This window comes from Filicampus tigris, chromosome 11 (genome assembly GCF_054856515.1).
Source record: "Filicampus tigris isolate MCC_2025a chromosome 11, RoL_Ftig_1.0, whole genome shotgun sequence".
NCBI classification, from domain to species: Eukaryota; Metazoa; Chordata; class Actinopteri; order Syngnathiformes; family Syngnathidae; genus Filicampus; species Filicampus tigris.
The window spans coordinates 117,501-132,500 of NC_141227.1; the positions used below are offsets into that span (position 1 = coordinate 117,501).

Here is a 15,000-nt window from a genome sequence, read left to right on the forward strand (position 1 = left end):
GAACTTAATATCTACTCAATCTGTGTTCTGTAATGTGCCTTTTTTATTTTTAACAGTAAAAACTTGATTCTTTTATTTATTTATTTAAGGTGTGTGTGGGATGTTTGGCGACACCTGCTGTACATTTATACCCAATAATACTGCCCCAGGAGGACGACTGACTAGAGCGCTTGAAGGACTACAGACACTCAATAAAAAGATGAAAGAACATTCAGGTGTGGACAATAGTATTTGGGATACTTGGATGAAAATGTTTGGTAGTTGGAAAGGGTTGATTGCTTCCATTTTGCTTGCTGTTGCTATTTTTGCAGCTATTATGGTACTTCGCGGTTGTTGTTGCATTCCATGTATTAGATCTCTCACAGTAAGGTCGATCGAGAAAACAGTGGGTCCCTTGCCTCCGGGTGGACAGTATGTCTTGGTACAACAGGCGGATGCAAGCGTGGGGCCCTCCTATGACATCACTTTAGAGGCGGCGGAGTAAGTACATCCAGCACACAGACATTAATATGTGGTGAGAGGGAGTGAAGGGTTATATTTATAACACTTCAGTGGTCGCTTTTCTTCGTAAAACAAATGCAAACAGTTCCTTATTCAATCCCAAGCTCTGCATGGACGAGTCAAAGTTGTCGTGCATTCTTGTGCCGGCGAAAGTTACGTGTCACTTTCGTTTTCAATCACGTCGGCTCCGATTATATTGTTAGCTTGCCCTAGCTTTAGCGTCGTTCGTCGCTTCTTGCGGTCAAAATAGATACGAAGAGTCTTCTTTACCTTGCTTCCTAGAATCACAGGATTACTTGACTTCCTACTTCCAAGCATCTCCCGTTGATTTGCATCCAACCGCCTTTCTGTTGGGTCTTCTTCGGTGCGGGCCTCTTTTCTCTCATTCGACGCGGCGCAAGCTAATTAGCTTCTTAGCAAGTTTTTTGACAAAATGTAGGTGTTTTTTCACAAAATGAAACACCTTTGAGGTCAGAGTAACGATGAGTCTCGAACGCAAACTACATGTCAACGACTTGGTCTTTCATATTTAATAAACAAAAGATTGTACAAAAAAATAGTCTTCTCTTTGCCTGTTGGTTTGTTTGTTTGTCAAAAAACTGTGTCGCTTCTATCATGAACTGACCTCATCTGTCTCACGTCCAGCTTGCTCGAACGTAACTGTACGCCAGTCATGTGACACTCTAACAAATAGGTACAATCATAAAGTATTTTAACATCTTGTATATCTGTATATTATAAACAAATGAAGTCTAATATATGCATAAAATGATAAAACAATCATTTTTAACTAAATTATCAAACATGCAAATACTGTGTGAATGTCAACATTGCATTATTTATGTAACACTACAAAAAGTTGACCAATATTAAATTGGCTCCTACAACATGTTTCATTTTAAAAGTTACACAACTCCAGCCAATAGATCAACAAACATCAACGGAGGGCAAAACATTACCTATTTTTATCTTTAATTTGTGGCCACAATATTAGTACAGTATGGACACAAAATGCTAATGTGTGGCCATGAAGTAGATATAACAGGTGCACAAAATACTACCGTTTTTTCCGGACTATAATTTCCTTTTTCCCCAGTTTTGAATTATGTGGCTTATATAAAGATGCAGATCTTCTGTGGATTGTTCTTCCACCGTTAGGGGCGCTCTAACCAGAATTAAAAACTCGGTTGAAGACACATTTCTATTCTCTGGCTTTTGATCCGACCTGAAATTTTCGGCTCTTTTCCGGTGTCTACTGTATATAGTGTTTTATGTTCATTTATTGATTCAATTTTGTTGTATTATGGTTATTTTGTTGTTTGTATGTAAAGAGCTTTTTTTATAGCTCTAGCTGTTATGAAATGTGCTATACAGTAAGTAATCCCACCTATGGACCTCTGTCAAATGGAAATTCCCTGACCCGGGAAAAAAAACCACACATAAAATTTTGTACTACGATATTATTTTTTTCCCTAACTTCCTTCTTTCATTAACTCACTTTCATTAACTCTAATTCGACATCGCCCACAATTCCTACTTCCTAAAAATTCAAATTATTCAACCTTAAAAAAAAAAACATAAAAATATTCAGCATTCATTCCCAATGGCACATTCAACAAGCCACAACAACTCACCACACATGAATACTCATCCCCAGGTGGCCCTAATTAAGCACCATTCCCAAAGACACGTTCACACCCTTCAGCTCATTAAACTTATATCGATTTTATTCCACTTTATTCAACTACATTCAACTTTATTCAACTTCATTCAACTTTATTCAGTATCATTCGACTTTATTCAGCATCATTCGACTTTATTCAGCATCATTCGACTTAATACCACTTTATTCAACTTCATTCCACTTTATTCAACTTCATTCCACTTTATTCAACTTCATTCAGTATCGTTAAACTTTATTCAACTTCATTCGAATGCATTCCGCAGTTTCTTTTCAGCTTCCTTTGCCTTCACAGGCAATTTCTCCAGAAATTGCATTCTCTAGTTCTTCTTCTTCTTCTTCTATTTTATTCCTCGAACTTTTTTGGCGTTCTTCTATTTCCACATTTTACAACCCATTCTCGCCATTCAAACTTCAATGTATGCCAAACATTCACGGCTTCCGGGGGTCCTTTTCTTTCATTCAAAAAAATGTACAGCTTCCCCAAAATTTCCCGTTTTTCACCCCATAAAACCCCATTAATTTCCAATGGCATATTCAACATTTCCCATCTCCACCATTCCAATTTCGAATTCAAAAGATCAACTCATTCAACTCCCATTGGTAAAGCATTTCAACACACCCACAATTCCTACTTCCCAAAAATGCATCTTATTCACCCTTAAAAAAAAACACCATTCATTCCCATTGCCATATTCAATAATTCACATTTGCATTATTACAATTTGAAATTCACAACTTTCATATCATTCAACTCATGACAACACGCATTTGTTGAAAAAATTTGTGATTTTTCGGTAAAAGCTGTTGCCGTGGCAACACGCATTTCGCCAAAAAAACAACGCTCATTTTGAGGGTCTGAACATGCTTGAAATCTCACAAAACTTTGCACATACATCATGCCTGGCAAAATCATCAATATGTTTTTACATTTTATGTGTAATTTGTAAAAAATGGCTCGCTAGCGCACCCTAGAAATTCTTAAAAATTCAGCCCCGGTTGTACGTTTCTTCGAGATCTACAAAAAATTGGTGGTATATGTAACAGTTCAAGGCCTACAAAAAGTCTCTTGGAGCTATGTGCTAAACCTAACAGGAAGTCCGCCATTTTGAATTTACTTTACAATTCGGCATCACATTGACTTTTGACTTTAAAAGCAGCTGTAATGTGATACACATGATAATATCGTGTCCAAATGTCACACAGTTGATAAGAGTCTACACCTGAAGACATCTACGAACTAACTTTTCATCGGAGTGGGAGCGGCACCTACTGGCTAAATGAAGTAAATGTTTTATTCTTTCATGTTTTTCTCCTGGCAGGTTAGCCAGATCTCCCTCATATTTGTTCGGAAGAGTGTTTAGACCTTCATGATGTTAAAACACAAAGTTCGAGATTCTTTGCAAAAAGGTGTTGCCATAGTAACGCAGTTTGCCAATAACACAATGCTGATTTTGAGAATGTAAACGAAAACTCATGAAACTTTGCACGCATAGAAGGCCTGGTAAATTAATCAATAGTTAATTATTCAATTGTGCAATCTTTCAAAGATGGCTCGCTACCGCCCCCTAGAAAATGTTTAAAAAATGGCCCTGGTTGCACACTTCAACATGTGCGAAAATTTTCGAGTATATAAAACAGAAAGAGACCTACAAAAAAGCCTCTTGGTGCCATATAATAAACCTAAGAGGAAGTCCACCATTTTGAATTGACTTTAACGTTTGGACTCACTTCGACTACAAAAGCTGCTGTAACTTTATCCATGTGATAATTTCGATAATTCAATTCCGATCTGCGAGCATCCCAACGTGCCAGCACCCCAACGTTGCCAGGGCTGCGGGGCCCTTTATAGCTGCTTGCAGCTCTAGTTAGGGCCCAAAAAGCGACTGCTGTGAGGTCCCTATAGTTTTTGTAGAAATTATTATTATTATATTTGTTTCTATTTTCTCTGCGTTTGATGGCATTTTTGACCCCCTAAACATGCTTCCACAATACTCCACAATATTTCATAGAGGTCATTCAACTTCATTCAGCTCATTCAACTCACATTTCATATCACCCACAATTCCTACTTCCCAAAAATTCAAATTATTCAACCTTAATAAAACCATTCAAAAATTCACCATTGATTCCCAATGGCACATTCAACACTTCACATTTAAACCATTCAGATTTCAAATTCACAAGATTCAGCTCAATCAACTCACATTGGTTCAGCTTTTCAACACACCTGCAATTCATACTTCCCATTAATTCAAATTGTTCAACCTTAAAACACATTCAACATTTATAGCTTTCCAGTTAAGTCCTTGATGGTGTAATTGTACAAACGCCGAGCTGTAAGTGGACAGCGCCATCTTGGGCAATGACTTTAGATAGACTGGGGATACTCACCCCAAGGTCTCCACAGTGCGGCGGCCATCTTGAACAGGGACATTAGCTAGACTGGGGATACTCACCCCAGGGTCTCCCCAATGCGGCGGTCATCTTGGACAGGGACATTAGCTAGACTGGGGATACTCAACCCGAGGTCTCCACAGTGCGGCGACCATCTTGGGCAGGGACATTAGCTAGACTGGGGATACTCACCCCGAGGTCTCCCCATTGCGGCGGCCATCTTGGGAAGAGACATTAGCTAGACTGGGGATACTCACCCCGAGGTCTCCCGGGTGAGGCGGCCATCTTGGGAAGGGACATTAGCTAGACTGGGGATACTCACCCCGAGGTCTCGGGATCAAGAAATCTTTAAACACTCAGCAGCAATAGCTTATGACACACCTAAGTATTCAAGTTAAAGACAAGTTGTCATTACAGTACATGTATAGACTTTTTGTGATAAAAAAATAATAATACATACAATAACAGTTACAATTATTGCTAACTATATTAAAACTCTTCTTATAATGAAACAATACAGTAACTTTAAAAAGTTTTTATGAAATTGTATACACTTTTTAGGCACTGAAATCTTTGAATTTTCAACAGCATATTGTAACGAATTGGGTTATCTATGTAGTGGTCGGATTTGTGTGCTCAGTTGTGATGTTTCCGAGGTTCATGAATGCACCGTACAGCAAGCGAGTGGGGCAGCGGAGAAAGAAGAGCACGAGCAGTTGTAATTGGATTAATAAGAACGTGATTATTAAACTACGTCTGACGGTGTGTTCCTGGAAGACGCTACAATATGATAAATCTCGCTGTACAAGTTGAACGTTTTTGCTCCCTTGTCTAAGAAACATACTTTTCAACGAAGGGCGTGGCCATGACGGTGCCGCAAAGTCTGATTATTCACCGTAACAATAAATGCAGTTTTAACTTCACTCAGATCATCTAATTTTCTTGAAATTTTTTATATTTGATGATAGCCAAGGGCTGAAGAAATATATAAAATTGTATTGTATTGTATTGTGTATTTGACAATAGCAGAGAGCTGAAGACATTAACAAACTTATTTTCCATCGTAGTGGTAGCGGCACCTTGTGGCTGAAGGAAATACATGTTTTTTTTTTCTTTGATGTTTTTATCCTAGCAGGTTAACCAGGTCCACCTCATCTATGCTCGGTCGAGTGTTTAGGCCTTCCAAATATTAAAATACGAAATTTGTGATTTTTGATGCCTTGGCAACACGCAAGCTGATGCCTTGGCAACATGCAGATCGCCAAAACAACAACGCTGATTTTGAGGGTCTGAACATGCACGATATCTAACTAAACTTTGCACACACATCAGGCCTGGCGAAATGATCAATATTTTTTCATTTTATTGTGCAATTTGCAAAAATGTCTTGCTAGCGCCCCCCAAGAAATTTAAAAAAAAAAAAATCTGCCCCAATTGCATGGTTTACCTAGATCAACAAAAGTCTGGTGGTATATGTAACATGATCTACAAAAATGTCTCTTGGAGCCATATGCTAAACCAAACAGGAAGTCCGCCATTTTGAAGTAAGTGGAAAGTATGAATTTGCTCTAAGAACAACAGGTGCTGGAACTTGACCCACATTATAATTTCTTCTAAAAAATTAATGACATTTGGTAAAAGTCGAAGCCTGAAGAAATTTTCGAACATTTTTCATCATAGTGGTAGCGCCACCTACTGGTTAAAGGAAGTACATGTACATTTAGAATTTACTTTAGAATTCTGCATCACATTGACTTGAAAAGCAGCTTAATGTGTTCCAAATGATAACATCTGGTCAAAATTTCACAAATTTGATGAGACATCTGAAGACATCTCCGAACGAATTTTTCATCGTAGTTGGAGTAAATGAAGTACATTTTATTCTTTGATGGTTTTTCTCGCGACAGGTTAGCCAGATCTCCTCCATATTTGCTCGGAGGAGTGTTTCTGCCTTCAAGATGTTTAAACACGAAGTTTGAGATTTTTTGCAAAAAGCTGTTGCCATGGTAACGCCCAGTTTACAAATAAAATAATGCTGATTTTGAGAATGTAAACATGCACGAAAACTCATTAAAAAATTGCACACATAGAAGGCCTGATAAATTAATCAATATTTAATTATTCAAATTGTGCAATCTTTAAAAGATGGCTCTCTAACACCACCTAGAAAGTTTTAAAAAAGCGGCCCCGGTTGTACGTTTCACATACATCTACAACGCATGTTGCGGAATTGCTAGAAAGGTTTTGGGAACAACTTGCAGCTGATTTTAAATCCTCGAACGCAACTCTAGATGGCATGCTAACGAGGTTAGCCAACGCTTGGAACAGCTCAAATCTACGAGTTTGGAGTTAAGCAAGGAGAACAGCCTGCTGAAGCTGAAACTTTCCGACCATGAAGGGAGAAGCAGACGTCAAAACATTTGAGTGGGTGGCCCACAGGAGTCCGTTGAGGATCCACAGCCTACTGCCTTTTTTTTTCCCAGCTTATCATGGATGTTTTTGGGGACCGCGGCCTGCCTTCGCCGCCTGAGCTGGATAGCGCGCATCGTGTTCCCATGGCGAAGCCGGGACCGGGTGGGCGTCTGTGTCGTTGTTATCCGCTTTCACCGATTCCAAACTAAGGATTAAATCATAAGAGAGGCACGGAAACTCGGGACTGTGGAGTATCAGGGTCATAAGCTTCGCTTTTATGAGGACTACAGTGCCGATGTACTGAAGAAACGGGCTGAATACCGGGACGTCATGACTCAACTGTATAAGAAGGGGCTTCGTCCATCTCTTCTTTTAAGCTGCGCATCACACTCACGAGCGGTGAGAAGCAGTGGCTTTCTTCAGTTTGTGAAGCTACTGATTTATTATTATAGGTTATTTAATAGTCCACTGATAGTGTAGTGGTACACACGCCCGAGTTGTGTGCGGGCAGCATGGGATCGATTCCCGCTCAGTGACGGTGTCTGTGTGTGCCCTGCGACTGGCTGGTGACCAGTTCGGGGTGTAGTCTGCCTTCGCCTGTTGACGGCTGGGATAGGCTCCAGCAACTCCCCGCGACCCTGGATAGGATAAGCGGTTTGAAAGATGACATGACATGGTTATTTCATTTATTTTATTTGTCTTTTGTTTTATAGCCATACTTGTCATTTTCCTTGTGCAAATGGTAGTGTATGAACAGTAACCTTACGTTTGTTAGCTGGAATGTAAAGGGGCTGAACCACTCCCGGTTAAACGCAAGAAGGTACTTTCATGTTTGATGCAGCTCAGGTCTAGGGTAATTTTCCTACAAGAAACACACTTGATTTTGATTGATCAAAACATATCTTTTGTACCTTCTAACATTATTTCAGATGACAATGGCAGATTTATTATGGTGTCAGGCAAACTTGGTCATAAACATGTGGCACTGGCTGTTTATGCGCCCAATTTTGACAATGTTCGATTTTTCCAAAACTTTTTTCTAAATTGCCAGATTTGAATTTGTATTCGTTCAATTTGGAAAGACATTTCAATGGTTTTATGGATGCTTTCTTAGATCGTTCCTCCTCGAAAATTGTTAGCCTGAACAAATCAGCCACATATATCAAATCTTTTCTTCAAGTCTCTAGTATTACCGACCCATGGTGCTTTTTGTATCCACATGGCAGGGACTACTCTTTCTTTTCTCATGTACACTACACTTACACCCGTATCGACTACATTTTATTGATAATTTATTGCTTCCAAATCTCAGGTCGTGTGGTTATGAAAGCATAACTATCTCTGATAATGCCCCTATCATTCTTGAAATGGCTTTACTGGAGTGCAATGTTGTGAGAAAGCTTTAGAGACTGGATCCATTATTGCTCACGGATGTGGAATTTGTTACATTTATTTCTTCCAAGATAAAAAATTTTGGAGTTGAGAATACTACACCGGGTATGTCCAGCAAAACGATTTGGGAGGCTATTAAGGCTTATTTGAGGGGAAAAATCATTTCATTTGCAGCATTTAAGAGAAAATCTGCTATGCAAAACCAAAGGTTCTTTCTGATCAAATTTTGGATATAGTCAGACGGTATGCCCAATCACCATCTCCATCTTTATATAGAGAACGGTTGAGGCTGCAGACCGAATTGAACATAATCTCTACCCGTCAGGTCGAAGGCTGTCTGATTAGGGCTAAAAGTGTTTTTTATGCTCATGGTGACAAAACGGGCAAGATTTTGGCCAACCGTTTACAGGGAATTAGAGCGAGACAACTGATACCTGGTATTAAGACTGATGGTGATTCATCTGATCCGAAAATAATTAATGATCATTTCAAAAGATTTTATTCCAGGTTGTACACACCTGAATCTGCTGCTAGTGTGGGCGATATGGAGGCGTTTTTTGACTCACTTGATGTTCCCCCTCTTTTTCCTGATTTGAGACAAGCTCTTGAAGCACCTATTTCTTAGGAAGAAATTAAGGTTTCTATAGCATCCATGCAGTCAGCAAAGACACCAGGGCCAGATGGGTTCTCGGCTGATTTTTTAAAAAACATTCATGGATGACCTTTCACGCTTTTTGCTCTTAATTTTTTAATGATTCGCTGGGAACTAGGGCTGCCGCAAACGATTATTTTGCTTGTCAACTAATCACTAACAGTAGTCGCGATTAGTTGACTAATCGGATAAAATTACGGCTCATATAATAAGCATCATTCACTTACAGCTTGATTTTTTTATGTACAAACTAATGAAGACAATTAAGACCATAGTACATTCAACTTTGCAACTCAAGCCATCATTCCTGACAGGTTTATAAATAAGGGAGCAACCTAAATTAATGGTGATACTCTGGCAATATAATTTTTAGCTGTAATCCTTTAATGTGTTTTAAAATTGAACCAAAACTACACACTATGCAGAGTTGCACTAATACAGTGCAATTATCTATGAATACGAAAATAAGTACTTGTATAGATAGTTCACTCTGCTTGGGCCCCAAGACCTTTTTTTTAACGTAGTAGTAGTAGAAGGTAGTGAAATCAGAAGAGTAAATTGGGAAAATGCTCTGTGCTAAAAAAAAAAAAACTATATTACACTTGTATTGGTTTTTAATTTTGTATTAATTTAAAACTTTATCAAAAAGGTTTTGTTTTTCTTCACTAGTATGCATAATTTAAAAGTTGTAAATAGATCTACAGAATGAAAATGTAGTATGCACCTGTAACAAAAAAGGAAGACCTTTTTTTTTCAAACTATAATGTAGTATATTACAACAAACTTAATTATGGGTATTAAATGAAGACAACGTTTTATTTTTATTTTATTTTTTCATAATGAAAAAGACTTGAAGTGCAATTTAAGGCACCTTTCTTAAAACATGGACAGCACAAAGTAATCTAGGTCCACACTATCGAAAAATAAGTTTAAAAAAAAAAGCAGCAGCTGTTGAACTACCAGCTAATGATAACAGCTGCTAGCCACTAACGCCGGAGACTTGTGCCGTATCATACAATGACAGCGTAATCAACCAGCAATTTGTTTGTGTCCTAAATTAGCGACTGAATATGATTTCGAGACTGCCTTGTGTTGGTAGCAAGCGTTAAAACCGCCTATACGTCGAAAACGGAAGTCAAGTTAGCCACGCTGGCCAACTTCAAAGTAAAAGTTCATTAAGGCTATTGCATTGGCATTAATAACTCAATGTATTATTTGGTAAGCTTTATTTTGAAGTTAGCCTTTGTGGAGGCGGTGTGTTCGTTGTGTATGTTTGAAAAACGCTCTTGTACATGCAACTTACGTGATCTTGGGTATTCAACATCTTCTATTGAATGCGGACAAATCAATTGTGAATGTGCACAGTTTTTTTTCACCAACCATTCTGCGGATTGTGCCCATCCTGAACCGATGCTTGATCCTTACCAATCAAAGATGATTCGTTGCACTGTGCACCACTAGTGTGCACAGGTACGTAAATGCGCGTCGTGACACAAATGACGGTACGCATCAGTGATTTCTGTTGCGCATGCGTACCTGCGTACCAGTTATGTGCACCCCTGCCTTATATCGTTAGTAAACAGTGATGTGAAGATTTTGGCAAAGCTGCTGGCTCTTTGATTGGAAAAGGTGCTTCCAAGTATTATCTCACCTGACCAGACTGGGTTTGTTAAAAATCGGCATTTCTTTTATAATATTCATCGTTTGTTTGGCATTATTTACACGTCCAATAATCTTCAGGCAGAATGCGTGGTCTCTATGGATGCCGAGGAGGCGTTTTATAGGGTCAGTTGGGATTATTTGGTTTTTGCGTTGTAGAAGTTAGGCAGAGTTAGGTAGAGGGATGAACAGGAAGGGAGCCAAGACAGTTCCCTGCGGGGCCCCCGTGCTACAGAGGAGCACGTCAGACACACAGTCCTGTTTCCTCACATACTGTGGCCGGTTTGTGAGGTAGTCCTGATCCATGTGATGAGGTGGTGGGCCACTACCGCCCGCTCCAGCTTGTCTCCCAATAGGGTGGGCTGGATGATGTTGAAAGCACTGGAGAAATCAGGTGAGACGTCAGCGCCACTGGTCTGAAGCTGTTGAGCTCCTTCGAGTGGGGGGTCTTTGGCACCGGGACCAGGCAGGATGTTTTCCACAGCTGGGGGACTCTGCCCAGCTTCAGGCTCAAGTAGAACATGTGCTGGACAATTCCACACAGCTGGTCTGCGCAGGATTTGAGGAGCTGGGGGCTGATGCCATCTGGACCCGCTGCCTTTCTCGCCTTAATCTTCTTCAGCTGGTTCTTCACCTGAGATATTGTGAAGGCCAAGGCTGGGCAGGAGGGAGTGGTGGCTGTCTGGTGTAGCTGGGAGCTGGAGACTGTGGAGAAAAAGGGCAGGGGGTGACACACCCAGCAGGAGGAGTAAGTGGAGGTTGTAGCAGGAGAGACTGAGTGGGGGAGGCATCTGATCGAACCTATTGAAAAAGAGGTTTAGCTCATTTGCCCACTGCAGGTCCCCCCCAGTCCGGGTCTTGGGTTGTCCGTGGCCTGAGATGGTCATCAGACCCCTCCAGACTCGACTGGCATTATTCTGCAGCAGCTGCTCCTCCATCCTCTTCCTGTAGGACCTTTTCCCCTCTCTGATCCTACACAATCTTCCGCTCCTCTTTGTTGCCTGACGCAAAAGCCCTCTTCTTCTCCTTCAGGAGAGCTTTTATGTTTGGTGTGATCCATGGTTTGTTGTTAGAGAAACACTTTACTGTCCTAGTGGGTATGGTGTTCTCCATGCAGAAATTTATATAGTCTGTAAAAGTGTCCGTTAGACTACTAATGTCTTCCCCGTGAGCATCGCTGAATACTTCCCACACAGTTGTGCTGAAGCAGTCCTTTAAGGCCTCCTAGGCCTCTCCAGACCATCTCTGAACCGTGCGGGTCACAGCTGGCTGGCTGCAGACCAGAGGTTTATACACAGGCTGGAGCGCCACCATCACATTTTCCTCGTAAACCTCCGAATAATCCCCTTGTTGCTTTTTTATATATCGATCCTACTAACAGAGGTGTGTTGTCTAAAATGTATCATTTAATTTGCAAACTGCATTCTCCATCTCTGGCTGTCATTAAAGCTGTCTGGGAGCAGAATTTACAATTTGCTTTCACATAGGATGTTTGGGATTCCGTTTTAAATCAGGTGTATTCATCGTCAATGTGCACTCGCCATGCACTTATCCTATTTAAAGTGGTTCACCGAGTCCACTTTCACAAAACTAAACTGGCACGTATTTATCCGAATGTGGACCCGACCTGTGACAGATGTCGGGGCGAACCTGCTACCTTAGTCCACATGTTTTGGTCTTGTTCTTCTCTGACTGCCTTTTGGAAATCAGTCTTCCAGACTTTATCTGAGGTCCTATCTTGTGTTATTGAGCAGAGCCTTGACCGCCATTTTTGGAGTTGCCCCAGACCTGGGTCTGTCGCGTGTTGCACCAAGACTGCTCTCATTTTCATCCTTACTTGCCAGGAAATCTATTTTGTTGAGATTGAAAGACCCGCCTCCCCCTTCTCATGCACACTGGTTGAGGGACATAATGCAATGTATGGACTTGGAAAAAATAAGGTCCACGATTCGAGGAACTGGAAATGGATTTTACAAGGCTTAGCGGCCCTTCCTGGCTTTCTTTGAGGAACCTACCACTGCTGTCTGTGAGTAGAAACTTGCCATCTTTTAAAATTTATTTTTTATGATGGATAGTCTATTGGTTATGGACCTTTTGGGGAATATGTTGTTTTGTTGCATTTTGCTTCTACTTTATGAGAATTGTATGTACAATTTATTGTGTGCGTGTGTGTATTTGCTGTCTGGGGATTTGGGGGGTTGTTTTGTTAACGATTTTGTTGAGAGCAAAAACGGATAATTATATGTGATTCATTATGGTTTTTGTCATTGTGGTTTTGAAAATTAGTAAAAAGACTAGGTCAAAGAAGAGAAAGAGTGTTTAGGCCTAAACTACTAAGTTTGAGATTTTTCGCAAAAACCTTTGCCATGGTAACGCCCAGTTTGCCAATAAAACAATGCTAAGTTTGAGGCTGTAAGTGTGTCAGGAGAAGTCAAGCTAATATTTGCTAATATGAAGGCGATTGCTGAAATTTCCTGCCACATTGTTGATTTCTCTACTCATGTCTTACCACACATGTATTGAGTAATTTCCCACCTACATGCAGACACATAGACAAGTACAAGACGTTTCAACTGCCCTTTTGCTCACCCCATCTTTCAGAGTTGGAACACCCATGTATGTAGGGATGTGAGAATAAAAAGAAGGGAGACGGAGAGACATTTTTGGAATGCCTGTAAGAATTGTAGTGTACAGTTCTTCTCCGTTCTCCTTGCAAGCTTTAAAATGCAAAGAGAGTGTCTTCGTCTGCTTATTTTGTGTGATTTTCATAAATGTCTATCTGATAAACCTGAAAATAAGAATGCACGAAAAGTCATGAAACTTTGCACACATATCAGGCCTGGTATATTAATAAATATTAAATTATTCATTTGCCTCATGCTTTTATGTACTTCATTTTCCAAAAATTACATTTACAATGTGCGAGTATTCCAACGTGCCAGTACCCCAACGTTGCCAGGGCTGCGAGGGCCCTTTATAGCCGCTTGCAGCTGTAGTTATTATTATTATATTATTAGGGCCTGAGAAGGGACCGCTGCGAAGTCCCTATTGTTTTTGTAGAAAATATAAGTTATTATTATTATTATTATTTTTCTTCTAGGCGTTCGATCGTATTTTGAACTCCTAAACATGCACGAAAACTCACCAAACTCTCATCGGGTGTCATGTCTTCTGAAGAGACATCAATATTTAATCTGTATTTATATGTTCATATAATTTGAGGTCGAATGTGCACATTTGAGCACAGGTGTATGGAATGTTAATCCTGCACTGTGAGCCATCTATGTTTATTTAATTATAATATACTGTATATATATATATATATATATATATATATATATATATATATATTAAAGCAAGAAAGGTAGTCACGTGTAGCAAGGACAGCACAGTCAAAAGACGACTACGCAGCGGGCTCAAGCAGCACGGAGCTACATTGCACCAATATGATGCTACGATCCGGGAAAAAACAGCTGAAAAGTCATGACCAGCAGAACGAAGCTGAAGCAGAGTTCGAGCTAGACGCAGACGCAGAGCAACCACCACACGCCGACGCAACCACAGACCAACCGGACCCTGCAATCCAGCAGTTGTCCAACGAGCAGCGGCCTTCACCTCCACACAGCGCCATGTCCTGGGCTCCCAGCAGGCGGTCACACTCGTCATCATCATCATCAGGTTTCACAGCTACAAAGGCTTATGCCAAAGCTCAAGCGGCCAAGGCTCAATTTGCTTTTGCTGAGAAAGAAGCTAACATGATGACACAAAAAGCAGAATTAGAAAGCAAGTGTACTAAGACAAAAGGCTGAATTAGATGCCAGCCTCCACGTTTTGAAATGTGAAAAGAAGTAGCTGCAGCTGAAGCTGAAACTACAGCTTATGAAGAAGTACAAAATCAGAGCGGGGAGTTGAGCATAAACCCCCCCATGGAAGCTGAGCCTTTCAATGCAGTACGACGCACCAGTGAGTATGTTGAACAACAATGTAAGTTACAAGGGCATTCAGGAACAGCAAATAATGTGTTAGGCATGCAAGTCACCAACCAGCCTGTTAACCAAGTTACAACTACAGCTGCACATGTTCCGCCACCAATTATTGGTGTCATTAAACAGGAACCAAAAGTAAAAGGCAAACTAATACCTACTCTTTCAACCCTCTAGCCCAAACATTTCAACCCACAAACAACAACCAAGCGGAATCAAATGGGGCACATGAGTTTGCAAAGTATCTCATTCGCAAAGAACTAGTCAGCACTGGTTTACTGCAATTTGACGATATGAGGAAAAAGTATTGGGCATGGAAGGCT

At 40.4% G+C, this 15,000-nt stretch overlaps 1 protein-coding gene across 1 annotated transcript in view; it reads right to left on the reverse strand.

Annotated features, from left to right (window-relative positions):
* The window catches only part of mrpl27 (mitochondrial ribosomal protein L27), a 59,758-nt gene that overhangs the window by 37,668 nt on the left and 7,090 nt on the right, over nt 1-15,000 (reverse strand). The gene's annotated exons all lie outside the window — the stretch shown is intronic.